General features: G+C 45.0%; 1 long non-coding RNA gene across 2 annotated transcripts; it reads right to left on the bottom strand.

Moving 5' to 3' along the window:
• Positions 1 to 1,854: 1,854 nt before the first annotated feature.
• Positions 1,855 to 8,207, bottom strand: LOC148220076 (uncharacterized). 2 transcript variants are annotated; one of them, XR_015798992.1, is made up of 2 exons: positions 7,049 to 8,207; positions 1,855 to 6,079 (listed from the first exon to the last, which is right to left on the bottom strand). It is a non-coding gene; the product is annotated as an uncharacterized LOC148220076 (long non-coding RNA). The 2 variants fall into 2 exon arrangements; XR_015798991.1 differs by having other exon boundaries at positions 5,421 to 5,708.
• Positions 8,208 to 24,288: the final 16,081 nt, after the last annotated feature.

Here is a 24,288-nt window from a genome sequence, read left to right on the forward strand (position 1 = left end):
TAGGCAGTGGGCAGAAACTGATGCACAGGAAGTTCCACCTGAACATGAGGAAGAACTTCTTTACTGTGCTGGTGACTGAGCACTGGAACAGATTGCCCAGAATGATGCTTTAAATTTTAGCTTTCATATTTTTCAGATTCTGTACTGCATTAATATATAGCTTTGAACTTCATATAAAGTGTTAGCAAGTTCTCTTCACAGTTTATTTAGACAAAACAATCCTTTTCCAGCCCAAGAACCAAGGTCACCATTGCATCTTCAGGCCCCAAAAAGTATAAAAAACAGCACATTGGGGAGCAACTGGGAGAATGTGACTTAATTGCCTGAAGCTGTAATTGGACAATTAACCCCAATATGCAAATGGACTAAAACTTATAAAAGTGTGAAAACTGGTGACCCGTCATCCATCTTGGGTGTAGTGCCTGCCAGACTCCTGCGCTGCCCAAGGTGTACCTTGTGAAGGCCTTTCAAAAAATACCTACCCTTTATCTTTTAACTCTGTGTAGCCTCTGTTCTAAGTAGCCATTCCAGGCATCAAGAGAGGTTGTAGAGTCTCCCTCACTGGAGATATTCAAGAACTGTCTGGATGCAGTTCAGTGCCATGTGCTCTGGAATAACCCTGAGCAGGGGGTTGGACCAGATGACTCACTGTGGTCCCTCCCAATCTGACCCACTCTGTGATTCAGTGAGCATTTCTGGACATTTTCTGGACATTTTGCCAGGGTCATCCATAGACAAAGGAAATTATATCTGTATATTCCATCAAGGGATGTAAAGGGAGCAGGGGGTGGTTGATGAGGTTGTATTGAATAGTGTGGGACCTGAGCATGACATAAATGGTATGGAAGAAAGGGTGGAGAGTGTGTTTGTTTTGGCTGGGATAGAGTTAATTTTCTTCATAGTAGTTACTATGGGACTGTGTTTTGAATTTGTGCTGGAAACAGTGATAACACAGGAATGTTTTTGTTACTGCTGAACAGGGCTTACATAGAACCAAGGCCTTTTCTGCTTCTCACACCACCCCACCAGTGGGTAGGCTGTGGATAGACAAGAAGTTGGGAGGAGACACAGCCAGGACAGCTGACCCCAACTGACCAAAGGGCTATCCCATATCATATGGAATCAGGCTCAACAATAAAACTAGGGGGGAGGTTGTTGCGAGGCTGCTCTTCAGGTACTGGCTGGGCATGGGTCGGTTGGTTGTGAGCAATTGTTTTCATTTGCATCACTAGTCCTTCTTGGTTTTTATTTCTCTTTGTTATTTTTGTTTTCATTGCAATTTTTAATTAATATTATTTTATTTCAATTTTTAAACTGTCTTTATCTCAATCCATGAGTTTTCTCACTTTTACCCTTCTGATTCTCTTCCTCCAGCCCACTGAGGAGGTGAGTGAGTGAGCAGCTGCATGGTGTTTAGCTGCCAGCTGGGGTTAAACCACAAGACACATAGATATAATAATGGAAAGGATTTGGCTTAGACACTTTAGGTAAGTGAGAAATTCAAAGTTCTTCCAAATTCCTGGGGCACTATGCCCCTGCAAAAACTTTGCACACAAGAATAGAGGACTCTTGCATAGGTCTTAGCAGGGAGTCACAGGATCGCACACAAATAGGAGCTCAGAAGGAACCCAGCAATGTTTGGAGGCCTGAGTTAGCCCCAGCAGATGATCCTCTGCTCCATTCATAGAAGAGAGAGCCAAACAAGGATTTAGCTGTCCCAACACTCCCATTGTGTTGGTTTGAAAGACAGGTATTTGCTAAGGAAAGGCAAGAGCCCTTTCCTGAGATGCAGAGTGCAACCCCCTCCCTTTTAATTATTTTAGTTTTAAATCAGAGGCCTTCAGGCAGGAGATGTGGGGATTAGAATAACAGTTCTTTACTGATATCTAACAAGGCAGAAAACAACAACAGCTATAAAAATTGACAACAGAACAGAACAGTATAACTCAGTTCCAGTCCCTTTTGGCCGCAGGCCGTCTCCCTTCGCTCAGTTACCGGTGCTGTGGGGGCAGGGCAGGTCCCCCGCAGTCGAAGAGGGCTGGGTGATGGCGGCGGCCCAGGGGTGAGAGGGATGGGGAGGCGACTGCCCCCCTCACGGTGTCGGTCGTGGTGCTCGGCAGAGTGTCCGGAGATAGTAGGGTGAGGTGGGAGAGCAGCAGAGCGATGTCCAACGGCAGGGAGCGTGGATCTCAGTGCTGGGATGGCAGGGGAGATGCCAGATCGGAGCCCGGGCCGTCCTCCCACTCCACGAGCCAAGCAAGAGAGCGTGTCCCCGCTCGAGACCCCCGTCCCAACTTTTCCGGTTCCCCCCCTCCCCCTCCACCCACCCCCCTACGAGAGAACATTATCTATAGTTTGAAGGCGTAGCCACAACTACTTAGCATAACAATGGGAGAAATTCCACAGAAAGAAAAGGGAACAATTCGACCCCCCAACACCCATGAACAGGATCTTTGAATGTCCAACCTACTGATGCCTTAAGTTTTAAGTTTTTCTATTCTGCTTGGATGTGCTTTTCTGATGTGCTAGGGTGATGAAGACAAAACAGTCCTATTCCAATTGAGAACTCAAGGACAGTTTCTGCAAACTTCAGGCCCTAAGCATAAACAAGGTGGAAAGAGGAGGGCAGGTTCATACAAATGAACCAAAACCTATAAAAGTGTCAGATTTTGTGACCAAGCTCTCCTTTCCTTCCATCTTGGAGCCATCCAGGCAGGGGCCTGCTAGGGTGTGACCTTTTGTAGGCCTTTCGTAGGCCTCTCAATAAATACCCATTTTATTCCCCTCAACTCTGTGTGTAGCCTCTGTTCCAGCTCCTCAAAGCATCACTACTTGCAACAGATTGTAGGGCAAAGAGGGAATTCCTCACATAACTCCAGTGCCACTATTCATGAGGAACCCAGGGCCCCATCTCTAAATAGGCAGCAGCATTTCCTTTGGGTTTCCAATGGAAAGATGACCTTCACATAGATCAGATGGTAAGACCAAGGGACAATGGCAACCTGTGGAGGTGTATGCTGGGCTTTGCACCACTTAGTAATGGTTTGTCATGAGTCTCGTCTGTTTTCCCTCAGAGCCAAGATTAATAGATGCATGATTGAGGCAATTCTCGTGGATGTTTATTATATCTTATCAGAAATTACAGAAAGTATGACATCACCTCTAGCTCCTCGCTAGAAGTAGGAAAAATGGCCACAGCTGAGCCTGTTTCAAGGCCTTTTAAAGTTAAACAAACCAATAAAAGTTTAACACCTACATTATTTATCCTTTTAACCCAATAATAGATTCCCACAACCCTTAGAGTGACATTTGACTGACCAACCAAAGGCTACTACCTGAGTTCCGTGAAGAAGACGGAAGAAGATAAAGAGAAAGACACCACCCAAAATTCTCCATCTTGTCCCATATCCACCACTATACTATAAAAACGTCAAATTTAAAACACATCACCCAGTGAAAATAGACATATCTAACCCACTACACATTTGTGATTTCTAACTCATTATTCATATTTACAAGCCTTCTCCAAGGTTTCAGGTCCAGAGCAGTGTTTTCCGGGGATCTGTGCCTGGAAGCACAGAAAACTCAAAACCTCCAGATTTCTGGGATCCAACAGCAACCCACACATACTAAGATCAGGCTGAAGGACATTTAGCCAAATTGCTTTCTGTTGAAGGTATAACCCTCACTTTGACTCTGGAAGTGGTGGCTTCTGGTCGACCTTAACGAGCTGACCTTTTCCCATGAGGAAGTGCATACCAAAGGATCATCTGCAACCATAAATACCTATGTGAGAATGTTTTAATTAAGTGGCCCTGAACACTGAGAAGGCGAGATAAGAGCTAGAAACATCTGCTCTGCCATTTATTTGCATGATTGGTTAGTCTCCTACTCACTGGCTGCATAGTTTGATTCTAAACTTGTACACAGAAAAAAACATATAAATACTTGTGTGTGCTTAATAAAGCGATTCTGTCAACTTAGAACAGGGTCCATGCCTCAATTCCTACATTGACAGGTCTTTGAGTTTGTCAGCAGAGCAGCACATCCTATCCCTGACAGAAGCAAGTCTATCCAAGGGTCTGCAGGTTGTATCAGCTTGTGGATTACTGCCAGCTGCACTAAACTGAACTAATGTGGTTAATTCAGCCTGAATATAACCTCACAGATATCACCTGGGTTAGGCAATATCCAAATCAGAGGTTCATTCTAAGACTAGGTAATGGGAAAAGATGCTGCATTACATATAGAGGAGATTTGCTGTCCCTGGAGGTATCATAGAAAGGTTTGGGTCAGAAGGAACCTTAAAAAGACCTAGTTCCAACCCATCTGCCATGGGCAAGGACACCTTCCACCTGACCATGTTGCTCAAGCCCATTCAACCTGGCTTTGAACACTTCCAGGGATGGGGCATCCACCACTTCTCTGGGCAGCCTGTTCCATTGCTTCACCACCCTCACAGTAAAGAATTTCTTCTTAATATCCAATCTAAACCTACCTTCTTTCATTCTGAATCCATTTCCCCTTGTCATGTCGCTCCATGCCCTTGTAAAAAGTCCCTCTCCAGCTCTCTTTTAAGCCCCTTTAGGTACTGAAAGGCCACAATAAAGTCACCCTGGAGCCTTCTCTTTTCCAGGCTAAACAATCCAAATTCTCTCAGTCTTTCCTCATAGGAGAGGTGCTCCAGCCCTCTGATCATCTTTGTGCCTCTCCTCTGGACTCACTCAAAGTTATTTCATCAGCAGGGGGTAAAAAAAGTGGATCCAACATGGTCAGCCTTGTGTTAAAACACCTCTTGCGAAAAGGTAGGGGAGCCCGGAAAGCATGCTGTGAGCTTGGTGGATTTGGATCTGAAAATAGCTCCAGCAGAACAAACCTTTTTACCTTTTTTTTTTTTGTCTTAGCCACATAACATGTCCGGTTTTCATCATTAAAGGAGATGCAAGATCCTAGCATGAAGACGGTATTAGTGATTGCCACAACTCAGATGGCTAAAGGGAGTGCTCTGCTGCTGCCCCATCATGTGGTTAGGAGTTCTTAATGCACAATGAAGCACTGACATGAACAAAAGTCTCCTTCCTTCTTTCCTTTTAACTTCACAGGTAAATCTATCCCTGCCTCACTTACTATGGGTACCACATCAGCATCAGGCTGGACAAGATGGCCTGAGGCTCAGTCTCTAACTCTGAACTGGCCCCAATTTCCCTGGCAGACACTTCAGTGGAAGAGCTACACAGCCTGGGTAGCCACAGATCCCAAGCAACAGCTTCCTCATGTAACCTCTCCTGAGGAAATTGTATCTGAGCTCTGAGGCAAGAGAGGGGCTTGGTGTGCACAGGGATGGAGCAGGAAGCCCACAGTCATTTCAGCCTGATCCAGGCTGGTTACTATCAATGATTGAGAGAGACGAGGACTACTGATTCGTGATCAGAATCCAAATTTACTGTGAGCTACATGTGCTTATATACCATTTACAGGAAGGCTAGTAATTTTTTACTACATTCATTTGGTTAAACATCACACAGAGAAACTTTACATTTCTACTTAGTTAAATCTTCTTTCCTGTTACCAGACTTGATCCAATCTTGTAATCTCCAAAGCTCTGTTTGCTCTTGTCAAGGCATCTTGGTTATCAAACTGCATATGCTAATTAAATGTACAGTGCTATCAGTCTCAGCTTCCACAGGTTACCTCAGAGTAGCAAGGGCCTATGGATCCAAAATAAGAAATCATGCAAATTAGTGTTTTTGCAATAGCAGCGACAGACCTGCTATATTCAGAAACCTGCTATTGACTTCAACAGGAGTTGGCATGAGCACTTAGCCATGAATAAATATGAAAGGTAGTTGGTAGAAATTTTCAGCATGAAAATTATTTAGTAGACATTGTAAACAGAAGTGACAAGTGGAAATCTAGACTTGGGACATTACAATTATATTAACATTAATTCCCTAAGTGGTATGAGATAACAAGTCAGAAGTTGCTTTAGGATGAGAGGCTTAGGTCTTTTATGACAGTGCTAACCTTTTCCAAATCAGGGAAGTAGCAAAGTGGAAGCTGTTCTTCCAGAAAAGGGTACCTTGAAAAAACATGAGTTAATTTCTGCTTGAAAGGATAGCTTACAAATTAGAATTATTACAGGATTATCTATCACAAAAAACAATCAGAGCAATGCAGGGAGGTTACAAGGTGATGAGGTAAAAAAGACAATTTTCATTGGGGGGGTCTGGGATAGTGGTAATGTGAAAGACGAAATTTGTGATTTGGAATTTTTAAAGGTTTAATAAGGGATAAAACAAGGACAAAAGAATTAGTTAGTGCTTGGGTGCCTTTGGCTATCAGCCAAAGAACACACCAGTAAATTCAGACAGTGTTATCTATATGCTGTTACATTACTGAGATGCATGCATATTCATGTGTTTTATACATTATTCAAACATTCTTGTGAGCTTTTGATGTTTCAGGAACTCTTCTGTTTGTTTTCTTTTACACTCTGATTTGTCTACATGACATCCTGTGAATCAGGTTGATATGTTTTATTTCTTCTTGTGTCTCCATCCTGTTGTTCTACATTCTCTGACAAGGATTTAACATGTTCTCTTCAAGTTTAATACCTACTCTCTATCCTCCAGTGCTCTGGTTTTGTCACAGTTATCACTTGGAGAGGTCAGAGAAGCATCTTAAGACTAGGTCAGTCAGCAGATGTGGGGGAAGTATCTTAACATTTAGTGTTTTGCTAAGGCTTGCGATATAATCATCATACTACCATTTCTATAAGCTAGGCAGATATAGATAGATTATGATAGATTATGTTATACTAACAAACAGCTAAATAGAGTTATACATTGTACTATATCCAAATATTTATGGTCAATACCAACGTGCAAATGCTAATACAGAAATGCAAAAGCCAATATTACATTGTAGTTTCTTTTAACAGTAACACAGGCACAACAACAGTACTGACTCCTTAAATCGTGCAGCAATTGATATTTGAATAATAAAACCGAAAAGTTCCATGGACCAGGTGCAGAAATGAAATTCTTACCCCTCAGCTGCTCTCAAAGGTGGTGAAAATGCTGTAGTCTCTCTGAGGAAGGGGTTAACCGTCCAGCCAGGTCCTTTTTCCAGCACAGTATCAGCTCATGAGGGTCCACAGCAGACGGGAGCCCTGGCTGCTGCAGCGGGGGAAGCATGGGTCGGGGCCCGTATTGAGGCAGCTCACAGGGCTCCGCCAGCCCACAAAATGAGCAATGCCTGCCATGTGCAGGGAGCAGGGACGTGGCACTGCCTCTGCCGGCACTGCCTCTGCTAGTCCCACCAGACTCCCTGGGTCGCTTCCTCACTGCCCACATGCAGAAAGCTGCTGCCCATATCACCCCATGGCTTGCCGCTTGCGTGGCCACGTGCTTGGTACCACCTGCTTGCTGCCACCACTACAGCACCACGCCCCCATGGCTCTGCATGCTCCTCTCCAGGCACCTCTGCTGCCGCCTCTCCACTCTCATAGAGGACAGTCGGAGAGGGAACATGCTGCCAGGAAGGGTCTCCCTGGCTCCAGCCATTCACTACAACGCAGCTCTAGCTGATGTAGCATTGTGTGGGGCAGCGCGAGCTCTTTTGTGATACTGTCAGGATCCCCTCCAGGATTAAATAGATTGGGGCACCAGGCACCATCTTCTGGTTCTCCTCCCATAGCCCGACAGACTTACTGACGTTTGCTGGTGGTGCAGAAGGGGTTGACACGGTTTCCACTGTGGTTGCTAGGTGACATGGTTTGGCAGCGGCGGCAGGCAGCCCCTCTCCGCTTTGCTGGCATCTGGGGCCACAGAGGGTGGTTGCTAGGCAACATGTTTTGTAGGTGGCAGGCGGTCCCGTGCACTGAGTAGATGCACAAGCTGCCATGGGCAAAGCCATACGTGAAGCAGAGGCAGCCGACATCGGCGGTGGCAGCTCTGCAGTTCCCCCGTGGCTGTGCGAATGCATCCGGTGACCCCAAAACAAGTCCAAAGCAAGCCTCCAGGGATTTATAATGTTCAGTCCATGGTTCTTAGACCGTGCCAGCAAGGCTAAGAAAGTCTGCTGCTTATACTTTACCCCCCGTTCAGGTAAAAGGAGGGTCCCGTACCTTCATAACTGGATTTTATTATTTTATTAGCGATGGAAGGGTTTGGGATGGCTGGCCCAGCGAAGATGCAATCCGCTGGGCATGCGCAGGCGCGTGAGGCCGCCAGGTCTGGGGCGGATCCCGCCCCGGTGGAGAGGCGGGTGGCCCCGCCCTGCCTGAGAGGGGGTCTGCCCCCCATGGGCCGGCTGGGAGCAGGGAGTGCCCTTCTTGGGGCATTCCCGGATGCCCCCCTCTCCGTGTCGCCTCCGCCTGGGATGGTGGGGGCTGTTGCAGACGGCGGGGGGGTGACCCCGGCCCTGGCCAGCCCTGCGCAACCTCCTCCGCCTGCGTAGCCCGTAGCCGGGGTGTCAATCTTTCCTGCTCCCTCCCCTCCCCCCGCCCCAAGTGGGGGTGGCCTCCGTCGGCCGGGATGCCCACCACATCGGGGCGGAGACGCTGCTCCCCGCGAGCCTGCTTCCTCTGCGCTCCGCCCCGCTCCTGCCGAACAGGGAGGGTGAATCTGAGGTGGCTCAGCGCCAACTAGAGCCGAGCTCGAGTGTCGTCCCGCCGGCCACGGGCTCCGCTGAGGCTGGGGTGACCCCAGCGGCAGCAGGGTTATCTGCTCTGCTTCTGCCTCCTGCAAAAACACACGGGAACACAGCGATTCCGGAAGGAACACGGATTGCTCAATTTGTCCCTTTTGAGTCTTTTCTTCGCAGTGTTGCTGACCGATCGTGAGGAGACGGCAGCTTTGGGTCCACTGGGCTGCCTGAAGTTCACTGGCCAGCTATCCTGGCTGAAGAATGTCCCAAGATGCTGTGTGCCATGTCCCTCCCTGGTGGGACACCGCCAGAGATCCGTCTCCAGGGGTTTCTTGACGCTGGTGTGGACATCACAGTCCTTTCCCTGGCTGCCTGGCCCCCAGAATGGCCCCTGGATCCATTGGAGATGCCTGGTGTGGGACTGGGCGGAACGAAGCAATGCTACATGAGCCAGTGGTCCATTATGGTCATGAACCAGGATGGACAAACGACCACTATTTGGCCTCTCGTTGCTTCCAATTCTATTACCCTCTGGGGAAGGGATGTTCTGTTCCCGTGGGGGGTGTGCATTGGGACAGATTTTTAATGGGGGCCACTGCAGTGATGGAACAGATAGGGGCGCTGCAGCCTGGTATGCCGTCGCCCACCATGCTTCTCACAGACTGAACAATTTTCATATTTGACTTGAAACATTGTTTCTTTTCAATTCCTTTGCATCCTGATGATGAACCAAAATTTGCTTTCACAGTGCCAGCTCTCAACAATGGAAGGTTCTTTCCCCGGGCATGGGACACTCTCCGGCCATTTGCCAGCGGTATGTGGCCCATGCCTTGTCTGGAGTTTGCAAACAATTCCCTGATGCTCGAATTTATCCTTGCATGGATGATATCCTGGTGGCAGCATCCACTCAGGGTGAGCTGCTGAGAATAAAGCCTCAGCTGTTTGATGCTCTGCATTCACATGGGCTGCAGGTGGCTCCAGAAAAGGTTCAAGAGCAACCTCCTTGGAAATATTTAGGAGTCAGAATCATGGAGAAAACAATTCCGCACCAAGAAGTGCAATTCGGGTGTTCAGTCAGGACACTGAATGATGTGCAAAAGATGATGGGTGTCGTCAACTGGTTACTTCCATATTTGGGACTGACCACGGCACAATTGTCTCCATTGTTTGATTTGTTGAAGGGGGACTCTGATTTGAAGTCACTCCGCACATTGACTCCAGAGGAGCGGCGAGCACTGGAGGAGATTTAGCAGGCTCTTTCTGCTTGCCAAGTTTATCGCATTGATCCTTCCATTGATGTCACTGTTTTCATTATCGCTCCAGATCAACAACCTACAGCTATCATTGGCCAATGGGACGACAAATGATCTGATCCCTTGCACGTTTTGGAATGGGTCTTTTTGCCTCATCAGTTACGAAAAACGGCGACCCAAATCTTTGAATTGCTTGCTCACCTGATACACAAGTTCCGGCAACGGTGCTTGCAGTTGATGGGAGCAGATCCTGCAGAAATCATACTCCCAGTACTGCGGGAGGACTTTGAGGGGGCCTTTGTGAGGAATATTTCTCTGCAAAGTGCTCTCGACAGTTTTTCAGGGCAGATCGCCTATCATCTGCCCAGCCACAGGCTACTGTATGTGGCGAAATCAAATAAGGTTTATTTGCTACCCAAACATAGGAGCTGGTGCAAGGACCCACTGTCTTTACTGATGGCTCGGGAAGAACAGGGAAGGCCATTATTACTTGGCAGGATGGATCTGAGTGGCAGGTTCTGGAGTGTCGTGAGGCTGGCTCAGCCCAATTGGTTGAATTGAGGGCTGCTGTCATGGCGTTTGAGAGATTTTCTCAGGAACCTTTCAATGTGGTCACATCGCACAGTGGTTGGGTCATTCAGTTCGGAAGGAGGTCAGTAATCTTGCCTTGTTTAATTTACTGAAGACCTTGTGGTGTGCAATTCAGGCCAGGGTTCATCCGTACTACATTCTGCATGTAAGGAGTCACACAAATTTGCCAGGATTTATAGCAGAAGGTAACATGAGGGCTGACAAATTGGCTAACCCAGCATGGGTAGCACCTCAGTCTGATACACTCACGCAGGCCAAGGCATTGCATGGGTTTTTCCATCAGAACGCACATATGTTGCAGAAGCAGTTTCAGCTGTCGCCAACTGAGGCTAGTGACATTGTCGAGGCGTGTGACGACTGTCATGTGCTGGCTCTGCCTTTGCCAGCAGGGGTAAACCCCAGAGGGCTAAGAGCCTTGGAGCTTTGGCAGACCGATGTCACCCAGATTGCTGAGTTTGGCCGGCTCAAGTATGTGCATGTAACAGTGGATACGTTCTCCTCTGCGATGTGGGCGTTTGCTCACACTGGAGAAAATGCCCGTGCTGTCATTGCCCACTGGAGGCAGGCCTTTGCCTCTCTAGTCATACCCTCTGTTGTGAAAACCAACAATGGTCCTGCTTGTGCATCACAAAAGGTGTGACAGTTCTTACAGTCGTAGAGTGTGTCACACAAGTTTGGTATCCCTCATTGCCCGACTGGTCAAGCCATTGTAGAACACGCTCACAGTACTCTGAAGCGGGTTCTTGAAAAACAAAAATGGGGAATGCAGGGTGAAAGGCTTTGTACACCATCAGTTACCTCACGGTGCAGCAGAACTCAAATAACCCTGTCATTCCGAATCACCACTTCTCGTTACAGGCTTCAGACGAGACTCACCTGCTGTCACAGTACAAGCTGGCTTGTACTGGGCAGTTAATCTGACCACTGATTGGATAAGCAGCCTGGCTTAAAAGGCCAGCCCCCAAAGAACAGAGATAGGACAGAATTGGAGACAGACAAGGATTTAATCCAATGAGTTCCAGCCCTGGCTGCAGAGAGCTATTGGTCAGAAGGCTGAGCAGCCTGATCTGTGAACCAGTCACAGACGTTTACCCGGGAACATTGAAAGGGGTATATAAAGCGAGGTCAGAACTGAATAAAGGCTTTTGTCACATGGATTACAGAGCATAGCATCTTCTGTCTCAGATACTGCGCCGTCGCACCTAACAATCTGCCTTGAGCCAAAGTTCGGGTGTGAAATCTAATCACCAAACAGTGGGAAGGTCCTTATGACCTTGTCACTTCGGGGCACGGATATGCATGTGTGTCCACGGATACTGGGGTGTGCTGGGTACCTTTGAGGTGTGTCCGTCCTGACCTGAAACCGCAGAGACAGAATCCAACCGACAAGCAGGGTGGAAGCCGTGACCAAACTGAAAGTCATCAAGTGGACGACTCATCGAGTGAGGACCCAGATGCAGACAAAGCAAGTTATCACTCTGATTAGACGACCACGAGCAGAGATTGATCATTGTTCATTTGCCCTTTCTACATTGTTCATTTTTCTTTTTCTTTTTTAAATGGTAAAAGGGTGAGATGTTGCCCTGGTGTTTCAGCCTTCTGATGTTGACAGATTCTGTTTACACTTTCTCACACTCTTTCTTCTACACAATGATTGTTTTGCATTCCTCTTTGGAGGAAGAGAGCATTGATGGACTTGTGATGGAACCAATGGAGTCAAGAGGTCTTACCATCACAGTCCAATCCATGGTCATTGTTGGAATTCTATAAATAGGCATGTAATGTAAATAAAGAGGTCTCTTTTCCTGCTCGACTTCCTTGGAGTCAGTGAATGTGTCTTTCTTTTTGTGCCATTAGGCCACAGTGTAGTTATTGCAGAGTAGTAGAGAGAAAACTTGGTCAGGTGTGAGAAGTATAACATCGATTATATGGATAATTATAATTATATTTATTACTAATATAATATCTAAGTATTTTCAATGCAGTACATAAGCAGGTCTAAAAGGTTATAATATCAGTGCCTTTGGCTACAAGCATACAGTCTTTGGCCTTGCAGAAGGCACAATTGCATTTGCAAAGCAACTGTCTTATTTTAAAAGTCAAATATCTGCCAAGGATGGCAGTAACCTTCCTGGACTAGAAAGACCCCCCCTCCCTCCAAAACATTATAACTTTGAAATTATGAGGCTTTCAGTAAAAAATGTAGGAAAATGAATAACAATTCTTTACTAGAAAATATATATGTAACAGAACAGAACAAACAACAACACAATAACAGAAATTTCCAACCCACCAAGTACTACTCTTTCCTTTTGGTGTAGCTATGACCACAGCCAGCAGAGGCTGCTGGTGGCTTTGGTGGGGCAAAATCTCCAGTAATCCTCTCTCAGCCAGCACAGGGAAGGAGGAAATTACTCCTCCTGCAACTCATATGCAGCAGGCACAAGTCGGGTGGGGAGGTAGGTAGGACTCAATTGTGGTGCAGAGCTACTGTGCAGTAAAGAGATCTGGCAGAGACTTCCTGGCTCCAGGCAGCACACCACAAAACAGCTCTCTCCCCGATTCCCCAGAAGAAGGAAGGAAGGAAGGAAGGAAGGAAGGAAGGGAGGGAGGGAGGGAGGGAGGGAGGGAGGAAGGAAGGAAGGAAGGAAGGAAGGAAGGAAGGAAGGAAGGAAGGAAGGAAGGAAGGAAGGAAGGAAGGAAGGAAGGAAGGAAGGAAGGAAGGAAGGAAGGAAGGAAGGAAGGAAGGAAGGAAGGAAGGAAGGAAGGAAGGAAGGAAGGAAGGAAGGAAGGAAGGAAGGAAGGAAGGAAGGATCCACCCCCCCCACATGCAGTCTCGGATCGTCTGACAGCATTATGCTACAACTCCCAGAAAACTCCGACTGGAAAAACCCACTTCCCATCCAATAGGAAAAATGCACTACCAAGCCTAAACCCATAACAGCAACAAAGCACCTAAGTAGTCATTTTAGGATTTTATCTCTGTATGTGACCAAATCTTAGCTCTTTTACTCACCTGTCCAAAAGTGAGTGTTCCCCATCTTTGGCCTGGATATTCCCTCCAGAAGTTCCTGCCGGAGGGGATGAAAGGGGGGGGGGGGGGGGGGGGGGTGGTGGAGAGGCAATCTACCTGGAAGCTGCCTGCAACCTCAGGACACCAGTTGGCCTAGTCCCCAGCATCATTTTATACCCTTTTGCAGGACAATGTGTACCAGAGCCAATCACAATCATCACAGCTCCCCCATCTCTGGAATGCATTAATTATGCAACCATGCAGACAGTTCCTTCTGCAATACCTACCTGGTGTTCTTAGGACAAATGACCATTGCCTATCAGAGACTGCAAGGGAGAGGGAGTGGGTGGGGGGAGGATGTGCAAAGACTCGACTATCTTCCATAGCTCACAGTAGATTAAAAGATATTTTTTACAAGATATAATGGAAAAAAGAAGCTTTTGCGTGGTCTTGTTCAACACGTATGTGACTAGACAGACTTGAAGCTCTTCCCAAGAATCCTTCTATAAGATGTTCAATATTTTTAAGGAGTGGAGGTTTAATATTTGTATGGAGTTTCTAACTATGAATATCATTCTGTAATTTTCATTCTTATGCCATAGAGATGGATAAGAATTGTTTAGGTAAGACGAGTCCTAAATCATTATTGAAGAGAGAAGATGGGAGAAATGCTTTAGTCAGATGTGTAAAATAAGTTTTATTTGTCCCTGTCTTCCAGTTGGGAGGAAATAAATGTCTGGTAAATAAAGCCCAGTGTTAGTGAGACCAGCAAAGTCTCTCTCCACCTTGAGACTCCCAACTCACTTCCTGGAGAAGGGCTGGCTGTCCATAAGTGAACAGAACAGAGCAAAAATCTAATTTACATAAGAGGTTAATCAGGTTAACTATAAAAGAAAGTAGATTGGGTCTTCTTGCTCTTTTTCCCCCCTTTCTTTTTCTTTTGCTTTCTTTGTCTCACAACCCCAGCTCCAGACAATCCATGCAGCAGGATCAATGCAGGATCTAAGGACTGGTGATATTCTTTGTTTTCTTCCCTTGAACTCTGTTCAGGGTGGAGGGAGCTTGTGGAGGTGTGTTGTGGCTTGTGAACTATTGCAGTGCAAGTTTAGCTTGTGCTGCAGATTGCCTTGAAAACCCGGCTCGGTTCCATGGGCCGGCCCCTAAGTGGATATTCATCCAAGCAGGTTCCACATAGACTGCAGACATATGATTGGGCAAAGGAGCTGGGTGGCACCAAGACCTAGACCAATGATAAGGTCAAACACACGAATTTTGAACCCCCTATTAAAAATAGCCTCCATGAATAAAACTGACACTGTTGTCCTTGAAAAAGGAGAGGAGTGTGTTGTGTCCGTCTCTGACCCCTCCCCCACCACGTGGCGACCACAAGCACCATGAGGTAACGAGCATGGTTACAAGTGGTGTCTCCGTGTGAGATATGGACTCAGTCACTTTAAACATCATGGATTTGTGGGAAGACAGAGGATTGGCAGGAATAGCTGAGACTCAGCTGGTGGGACGGTGGAAAAGCAGTAGAATTTGCTGCAGACAGCGGAATTTGCTGCAAAATCCCACTGGTAGACAGCGAAGCTGCCGCATGATTCCAGAAACCCCCTAGAGAACTGGAACCGCCATCAGGACCATGGGAGCATGGGTTTCTACACCATGTTATAAATGAGAAACAAAAGTCTCGATGTCCAGCAAAATTTAGATTGCTTTATTTGATATAGACAGATCAAGCAGCGCGCTGGGGAATGTGAGGGGTCACCACACCCCGGCCCACAGCCTCTTCTTATACTATGGTTTCTCATTGTAATCAATAATTTTTGGGTTTTTTTGCTGTCATAATTTTTCCAGGTAAGCAGCGGCGGTTGAATAAACATCCTTATACAAATTCACAAAGCCTCTGGCAATAGTCAGTTTCACAGATTGCCATCTGGTCCTTGTAGATAACCACCAGCAAAGTTCTGGAAGTCTGGTCCTTGAGATAGGCAGCATTGATCAGATGAAGGCAGGAAGGGCTATCAGGAAATCTGATTTTGCAAGCTGGTAGTAGATGCCACTTATTTGGAAAACATAACATAATATAACATAATATATTAAGATGATTTAAAACAGAATGATTTTATCATATAATTTCCTTTATCTAGTGTCCATGCTTCACTTCAGAGCTTAGTATTCTGGTTTACACAAATCCCAATACTTTTGTGATTAACACCAATCTTTTATCAATTATCACAATTTCCCCACTTCCTTTTTCATGACATTGATTCGTGTTCTGGCTTCAAATTTTGTCTGTACCTCTTGTACTAGATTTAATTCATTTACTGCCATTAATTTTGTTGCATCTCAGGGTCCATTGGTATTGTAGCAATTTGCATTCCTTGAACCATCAATTGGATTAGTCGAATGAAGTATGGAACAAGACAAGGGATGAACAGTAGTTTTAATAATGCACATGTTAACATAAAACCTAATTTCTTTTACCAAGCTCCTCCAAACAGGTTATTCCACCAATTATCATTAAACATAGAGCTTTAGGTTTGTACAGGTACATGGGCTATTCGTTTTATTTCTTCTGCAATTTTAGTAATTACTTCACCATTATCATCAATTTCTATGCAGCATTCAGAATTATTGAACTTCCCACACACTCTTTCTTCAGTTAACTGATAGTCCAGGGCTAGTCGGTTTTGATATACTGCTGCTCTAGTTTGAGTAAGTTGTTTAGCTATCAATTCCATTGCTCGGGCTGTCCGGTTGGAAGTAAATTCTGCTATGGCTTGTAGCCTGATAATTCTATTTAGCATATAAATTGGAGTGCGATAGCCTCAGTTCCCATCCTGAGCCCAGGTAGCTGGTCCATAGTACTCGATAATTTGTTCTGGAGGCCATTCATCATCCTTCCAGATTTGTGTTCCACCTATGGCTGGGCTCTGTTTATTTCGATACAAAGTTTCATACAAGGGAACTCTTAACACTCTATTACCCTTTTCCTTTGGTAATGTAAAAAACGCAGGCGGGATAATCCCTAGAGTACATGTCTCTATCTTTTTGGTAGAGTATTATAAGCTCTGTTCTTATTATACCAGCATAGTCCTGTAAAATTGTTCTTTATACAATTACCTTTACTTAACTTTCCCCAATATCCTTCTGGAGCTTTGGGCCACTAAGACTGATTGCTTGCATTTGTAATCAGGATAGTCTTACAGGGGGTGTGCCCCACATATTGGGTAAAGTTAGTTCCCTGACGTGTTATACATACCTCTCCTATTACCTCATGACTTACAACCCACCCTTCAGGTCTATTGACTCCCCTCAATATTTCCGTTTGATTCCACTGTAATACCTGCTCTGGGCTTAATACCTTCCCCCTCCATAGCCATTGTTCAGTCATCTGCATTCCTCCACAGATCCAACAGTGAGTTAAGTTCAGTTCAGTAGTAATTTCTCGCATTAATTCTACAAATAATTTTTTTCCCAAGGTCGGTAAGTCCTGTTCCCTGAGTTGTTGTTTTATTTTTTCATATAAGTTATAACTTCTCCCACGGTTTGTCCTTGTTCCTTTGAATACTTTTAGTTATATATTTTTTTTCTAAGTTGTGCCTATTATAGCAGGCCGAATTGATATGCATGTGGAATGCAAGGGTGGATACCGTGCATCCGCCATACCTAATTGTCTGGTAACACTTGGAACAAGCATCAGCATTATTTCCTTTTCTCATAATTAGCAATAGGACGACACCCATGACTATTTTCATCCTTCTGCCTCCCTCAAGGCCTACGGGGTTGCTGCCAGTAGCCGAGGTTTGTTTGATCTTCTTGGCAGCAGGGAATATGTCCTGGGGTCTCCCACTTTGTCTTTCTCTTTTGGTAGTGTTTCTTAATTTTGTCCCAGCTTTTAGCTTTAACATTCCAGTACGAGGTACAGCAGTAACAGCACAGTATACGCAACTCTTTCTGGCACTCTTTTGCCAATATCTCCATTTTGGCTTTCTTTTTTTTCCTCTTATTCCATTGTTAGGTAACTCTCACCAGTTATGATCATCAATTTCAATTTTTTTCCACGTGCTGATAGGGTATTAAGCACCTTAACATTTTCCTCATGTTTGTTTCTTCTACATTTGACACATAATGCGAATGGGATATACCCACCATAGGAATGACACCACCACAACTCAGTACAATATGGACATCTTTGAAAAAAATTGCTCCAGTACTGACATCAAGTCCTCTGGATTCTCACTTTGAGGTCTCCAGGCTCTGATGTCACTGCTCAACGTGCAGTAGGAGGGGTTACAGGACCCTTGACTCTACTCACATGTGTCCATCCCTTTTCAGCTGTCTGCACAGCTGTTTCCGTTGTTAACAGAACTAAATACGGTCCTCCCCATTTTGTATCTAGACTTTCTTTTTTCCATACTTTAATTAACACATGTTGTCCTGGCTTAATCTTATGTATGGCAAATCCTAGAGGGACAGTTTGAGCTAAAATTCCCTTCTCCCTTAATTCTTGCAAATTTTTGTTGATTGTTATTAAAAGGTTTGTAAGCAGTTTTCTGTCCTCCTGATGGACCTTGTTGTATACATTTTTTTTAAAATAAATTTTTTACAAGTTACACAACCCTGGATGCTCTGCTTTGCAATATCAAAAATGCCGATGCATTCAAAAAATTCTAAAAATTAGTTTGCGAGCAGTCTGGTTCCCCATATAGGAATTGCGCAGCACTTTGAGCAGCTGTTGCTTTTAGCTCTAAGTCTGGGGAAGTGATTAGAATAGCTTCATATTTTAATATTTAGGCATTGGTTAGCCATTTCTCGTCTTTTTGATTCAGAATTCCCCTTATGGGGGTGTATACCACTAGGGTGGCCTCAAAGGTGACATTTCGGGCTTCTTCAATTAAAAGTGCTGTGGCCACTAGGGCTTGTAGACATGTGGGCCAACCCTGACTGACAGGGTCGAGCAGTTTAGAATAATATCCCACTGGCTTTCCACTGCCTGCCCATTCCTGGGTGAGTACCCCATATGCTGTTTGATCAGAGGTGTTTACAAATAACTGAAATGGTCTCTCCAAGTCTGGGAGACTGAGTACAGGGGCTTGAATAAAAGAATGTTTGACCTTTTCAAAACTTTTATCATCCTTTTCTGTCCATTTTAGGCGATTAGTGGTAAATTTTTCATATAGAAATTTTATTTTCTCACTAAATCCCTCTATCCATTGACGATAGTATCCCAGCAATCCCAATTTTTCCTCACATTTTTGTTTTTGTTTTTGGAGGTCTCAGGCTTAGTATTCCAGAGATTCTATTAGGATCCAATTTCTTTTTCCCTTTACTTAGCCAATGTCCTAAATATTGTACTTCCGGTTCTGTGAACTGTAATTGAGCTTTGGATACCTTCAAACCCTGTTGTCCCAAAAAGTTTAAAAGTTTTATAGTCCCATTTCTAGTAGATTTCTCGGGTTTTTTTCTGCTATTAATAGACCATTTACATATTGTAACAATTTCACCCCTTCTGGTGACCCAAAAGACTGCATCAATTCTTCTAGGGCTTGTTTAAATAGATTGGGGGATTCTGTAAAGCCCTGAGGCAATACTGTCCAAGGCAATTGTTGTTTTCTGCCCTTATCAGGGTTTTCCCATTTAAAGGCAAAGTAATCTTTACTACTTTTCCCTAATGGGCATGCCCAGAAGGCATCTTTTAGATCTATTACACTATACCAAGTGTAGTCAGGGGACAGCTGGCTTAAGAAGATGTAAGGATTTGCTACCACAGGAAATTTGGTAATAATTCGTTGATTTATAGCCCTCAAATCCTGTACCAATCTGTAATTCCCGTCTGTCTTTTGACAGGCAAAATAGGAGTATTATGTGGGGGCTTAAGGCCCTGTTTCCCTTCTAATGATATTGGATATTGACTAACTCGGATAGGGAAATCAGGATCAGTGATTTTCACTTTGATGGGTTTTATTTTTAACTTCCTTATTTCCCCAGGGTATGCCACACCTCAGGACATATTTGTTCCTCATCCTTTTGGGTTAAGGCATAAATTTTAAGTTGCCCTTGGGATTATTCAATTTTCACATCCAATGCTATTATTAAATCCCTCCCCAATAAATTGTTTTCTGCCTCTGACAGTAACAGCAGATCATTTAATCCAATTTTGCTTTTGGGTCTCAATTTATACATTTTTAATAACAGGAGCCCGAAATGGTTCACCTTTTGCTCTAACCACGAGTGCTGTTTCTCTACTAGGTTTACACCCTTTTGGTAGATGTTTAATTGTGGAATTTTCGACTCATGTGTTTACTAAAAATTCCACCTCCTTTCCCTGGGGACCGATTCTTAATTTTATCAAGGACTCTTTAGATGGTAAGTTCCCCAGTACATACAGCCCCTGACACCCCTATAGGATCTTCTAATAATTTTCCCATCTCCTTTTTTAAGTTTCTTACTTCCCCTGTGTTTAAGGGAACATTCACAGCCTATTGTCCTGCTAATGGGACTTTCCTGAAAGGGTAAAGGCAAGCCTTTGTGTCATTATCTACCTCCTCCCTGCTGATACTATCTCTCCTGGTGTTTCTTTGACTACAGCAAGTCCTTTTGATTTATGGGAGAGGGAGCGGAGTCTTTAGAGGGGTCTCCTCTATTTTCTGTATTATACAGAGGTGGGAGATTATCAAGGGGTTCCCAGGTTGTCACCGAAATGACACAGAAGGAAAGACACACTCACTGACTCCGAGAAATCAAGCAGGAAAAGAAGCACTTTATTTACATTTCATGTCTATTTATAGAATTCCAACAATGACCATGGATTGGACAGTAAGGATAATACCTCCTGACCCCATAGGTCCCATCAACAGTCCATCAATGCTCTCTTCCTCCAAAGAGGAATGCAAAACATTCATTATTTACAAGAACAGAGTGTGAGAAACTGCAAAAAGAATCTGTCAACAATCAGAAGGCTGAACCCAAGGGCATCACCAGGTAAGCTCTTTTTTATTTTCATCTTCTTTTTCCTTTAAAGTATATATCGAGGATGGCTTGGACTGTTTTGCCCATAGAGCAGCATAGTTACACTCTTCTTTGTTAAATGGCTCTTTACAAGTAACATATGTGTGTAATGCTCGACAAATCCACCCCTCAAATGATTTGAAAATGGGCCAGTACAGGTTGTCACTACGGATCATTTCCTTGGTCCATTCCAGCATGCAATATGGAATATTTTTTTTTTTTTACTTTTTCCTATGTATAACTCCCCTGTGTCCCAATGTCTTAATATTACTCCCAAAGGGCTGCCTGGTGGTATTTCTGACAACCTACTTGTCTTGTCTTTATTTCCCCGGTCTCTTTGTGGACCAAATGAACTTGGATCTCTTCGTGGGTCCCTGGGACTCAGAGTCTTACGCTCTTTTTTGTCCCATTTTTACCTCAAGGGACTGTCTTGAGGTGTTTGTACTCCCCTTTGTGTTAGGCCCGAACCCCTGCCTCTCCTTGGGTCAGGATGGACTGGAACCCACCTCTACCTGGGCTGGGATGGAAAAAAGAAGCTTTTCCCTTCTCCCTCAGTGACTGGTGTGTTGCAATCTGCTTTTCTTTTTCTTCTCCCCCTGGTCCTGCCTCTGCCTGGACTAGGATGGGAAGGACCTAGCCTCTACCTGGACAAGGACAAGAAAAGCAGTCTCTCCCTTTGTGCTCACTCGCTTCATCCCTTCACCAGCCAGGTCCCTCACGGGATGCTGGAAACGCGGATAGAAGGACTCCGCTCTCACTTTGCGGCAGAAGCCAAGTCTCATTCAGGCAAGCACACAGTCATCCCCACCAAACCAGACAGATACTCACAGTCCGATGCTCCTGTCTGGGTCTTCGTGCACAAGAATTACAGGTGATTTTGCCTCAGTCTTCCGGGGAGATTTTCCTTGCTCAGTCTATATGGTGTGGTACATCGTTGGGTCCCGAGAATCACTGACGAACCCAGGCCACAGTAGTGGGGCACCTCCCCGAAATCACAGTGCCTCTCAGGGCTCCAAGGACATCCTGGGTTTCTGCATCAAATTGTTATAAATGAGAGACAAAAGTCTCGATATTCAGCAAAATTTAGATTGCTTTATTTGATATAGACAGATCAAGCAGCACTGAGGAACGTGAGGGGTCACTGCCCACACCACGCTCCATTGAACCCCGGCCCACAGCCTCTTCTTATACTATGGTTTCTCATTGTAATCAATAATTTTTGGTTTTTTTGCTGTCATAATTTTGCCAGGTAAGCGGTGGTGGTCGAATAAACACCCATATTCAAATTCACAAAGTCTCTGGGCGATAGTCAGTCTCATAGATAGCCATCTGGTCTTTGTAGATAACCACCAGCGAAGTTCTGGAAGTCTGGTCTTTGAGATAGGCAGCATTGATCAGACAAAGGTAGGAAGGGCTATCAGGAAGTCTGATTTTGCAAGCTGGTAGTAGATACAACTTATTTGGATTTAAAACAGAATGATTTTATCATATATTTTCCTTTCTCTAGTGTCCATGCTTCACTTCAGAGCTTAGTATTCTGGTTTATACAAACCCCAATATTTTTATGATTAACATGGATCTTTTATCAATTATCACACGGTGGCTCCCAGATTGAGTGCAGTGGTGCCACCACCACTGGAGACAAGCGAAGCAGTCCCGTCACCGCGGCCAGGCACAGGCGGGGTGGTCCTGGTGGTGCCTGCACAGCCGCTGCTGCCCGGGAAAAGGGAAGGGCCGCTGCCGCCCAGGACAAGTAGGACAGCCCCGCCGCTGCCAGGGGAACTGGGACTGACGAGGCCACCACAGTGAGAGTGGAGCCGCCCTGAGCAGTGGGAGCAGAATCGTTGCAGCCGCCCGGAGAGGGGGGAGTGGCGATAGCCGCTCCTATGCAATTTTTAAATGTAACAAACACAGCTCTGCCTTTTGCCAGCCCGCAAAGCCCAGCAGGGATGAGCCAGGGAGAAACAAAAGCCGCAGGAGAGCACAGCTCACCCAGAACAAGTGATGAGGGTGAAAGAGAGTCAGACCCCGAACCAGAGGTTGCAAACACAGACTCAGAAATTATGCACAGCAGTTCTTTAATACCCAAAGCCACAGTACAGGCATTCGTGCCTCTGCCAGCCCCTCTGCTGGTTCTCTTCCACACGCCTACAGACCGCCTAGGTGCAGCACAGGTTTTCCTGGGTCCCTGGCACCCTCCAGATATCACAGCAACACTGATGAATCCTCCCCTTGGTCAAACAATTACATACCTGTGATAATTGATAAAAGATTGTTGTTAATCACAAAAGTATTGGGATTTGTATAAACCAGAATACTAAGCTCTGAAGTGAAGCATGGACACTAGATAAAGGAAAATATATGATTATATCATTCTGTTTTAAATCAGCATGTTATGTTATGTTATGTTATGTTATGTTATGTTTTCCAAATAAGTTGTAGCGACTATCAGCTCGCAAAATCAGACTTCCCAATAGCCTTTCCTGCCTTTGTCTGATCAATGCTGCCTATCTCAAGGACCAGACTTCCAGAACTTCGCTGGTGGTTATCTACAAGGACCAGATGGCTATCTGTGACTGATTATTGCCCGGAGGCTTTGTGAATTTGTATAAGGATGTTTATTTGACTGCCACTGCTTACCTTGCAAAATTATGACAGCAAAAAACCCCAAAAATTATTGATTAAAACAAGAAACCATAGTATAAGAAGAGGCTGTGGGCCGGGGTTCGGTGGAGCCTGGTGTGGGTGGTGACCCCTCACTTTTCCCAGTGCTGCATTGCTCCATCTATATCAAATAAAGCAATCTAAATTTTGCTGGACATCGAGACTTTTGTTTCTCATTTATAACACACCATAATGTGATTCTGCTGGAATTCCTCAGAGATCTTGTATTCCAGTTGCGAGTTTTTGCACAAACTTTGTGCCTCTCTTAAAATGGTGACGCCATGCAGTCTTCCATACGGCAAAATGGTGGTATCCAGTACACTTCTGTAAACAATCCCTACGTACTTCTGTCGACTCCATTTTGTGAGCAACAAGACGTTCAACCTCCTGCTGCAGTGTCACCTATGGCCACTTCTATTACTGCACCCTCAAACGCTTATACTATGCAACAGCAAATGCAAACACCAAGTCATTTCACAGAAGGGGGAGAGAATGAAAGAATGAATACAGCCTTGAAGCCTGAAGAAGGAGCATTTTGCAGAACACAAACCCACAGAATACAGACAATCCACAGAATACAAACAGAGAATTAGTCCTGTTTCCTCCTGGAACAGAAGTCATACCAAAAAAAGAAAACAAAAAACTTGTCAAGAGACATACCAACTGGGATGAGATTAGAAGAAAGGCATTAAAGGAAGGAGATTTCTACATGGCATCAACACAATTAATGGCCATGCCACTCAGTTATGGAAGAAGAAATGCAAATCCCAGATGGGCACCACTGACACACGACATAATTAAAGACCTGAGACAAGCAATGAAAGAGAGTGATGGCGATGGAACATCAGCCAGGGGGCCCTCAAAACACACAAATATGTGTGGAACCCCAATCAGACTCCCTATTCAGGACCATCTGCTGCTTCCCCAGCGACCCAGACCTATTACCCCCAGGGGCACAATGCAAATTGGCAGCTTCCAAATTAACATACTTCATGAACGAGAGTCATGCAGTGATATCCACAGGAGTCACTGGGACATCATAGAAAAGGCAAGAATTTTTAATTACAGGAAAGGACAGAAGCAGCATTTTAGGGCTCATCATCT

This window comes from Sturnus vulgaris, chromosome W, assembly GCF_052056855.1.
Source record: "Sturnus vulgaris isolate bStuVul1 chromosome W, bStuVul1.hap1, whole genome shotgun sequence".
NCBI classification, from domain to species: Eukaryota; Metazoa; Chordata; class Aves; order Passeriformes; family Sturnidae; genus Sturnus; species Sturnus vulgaris.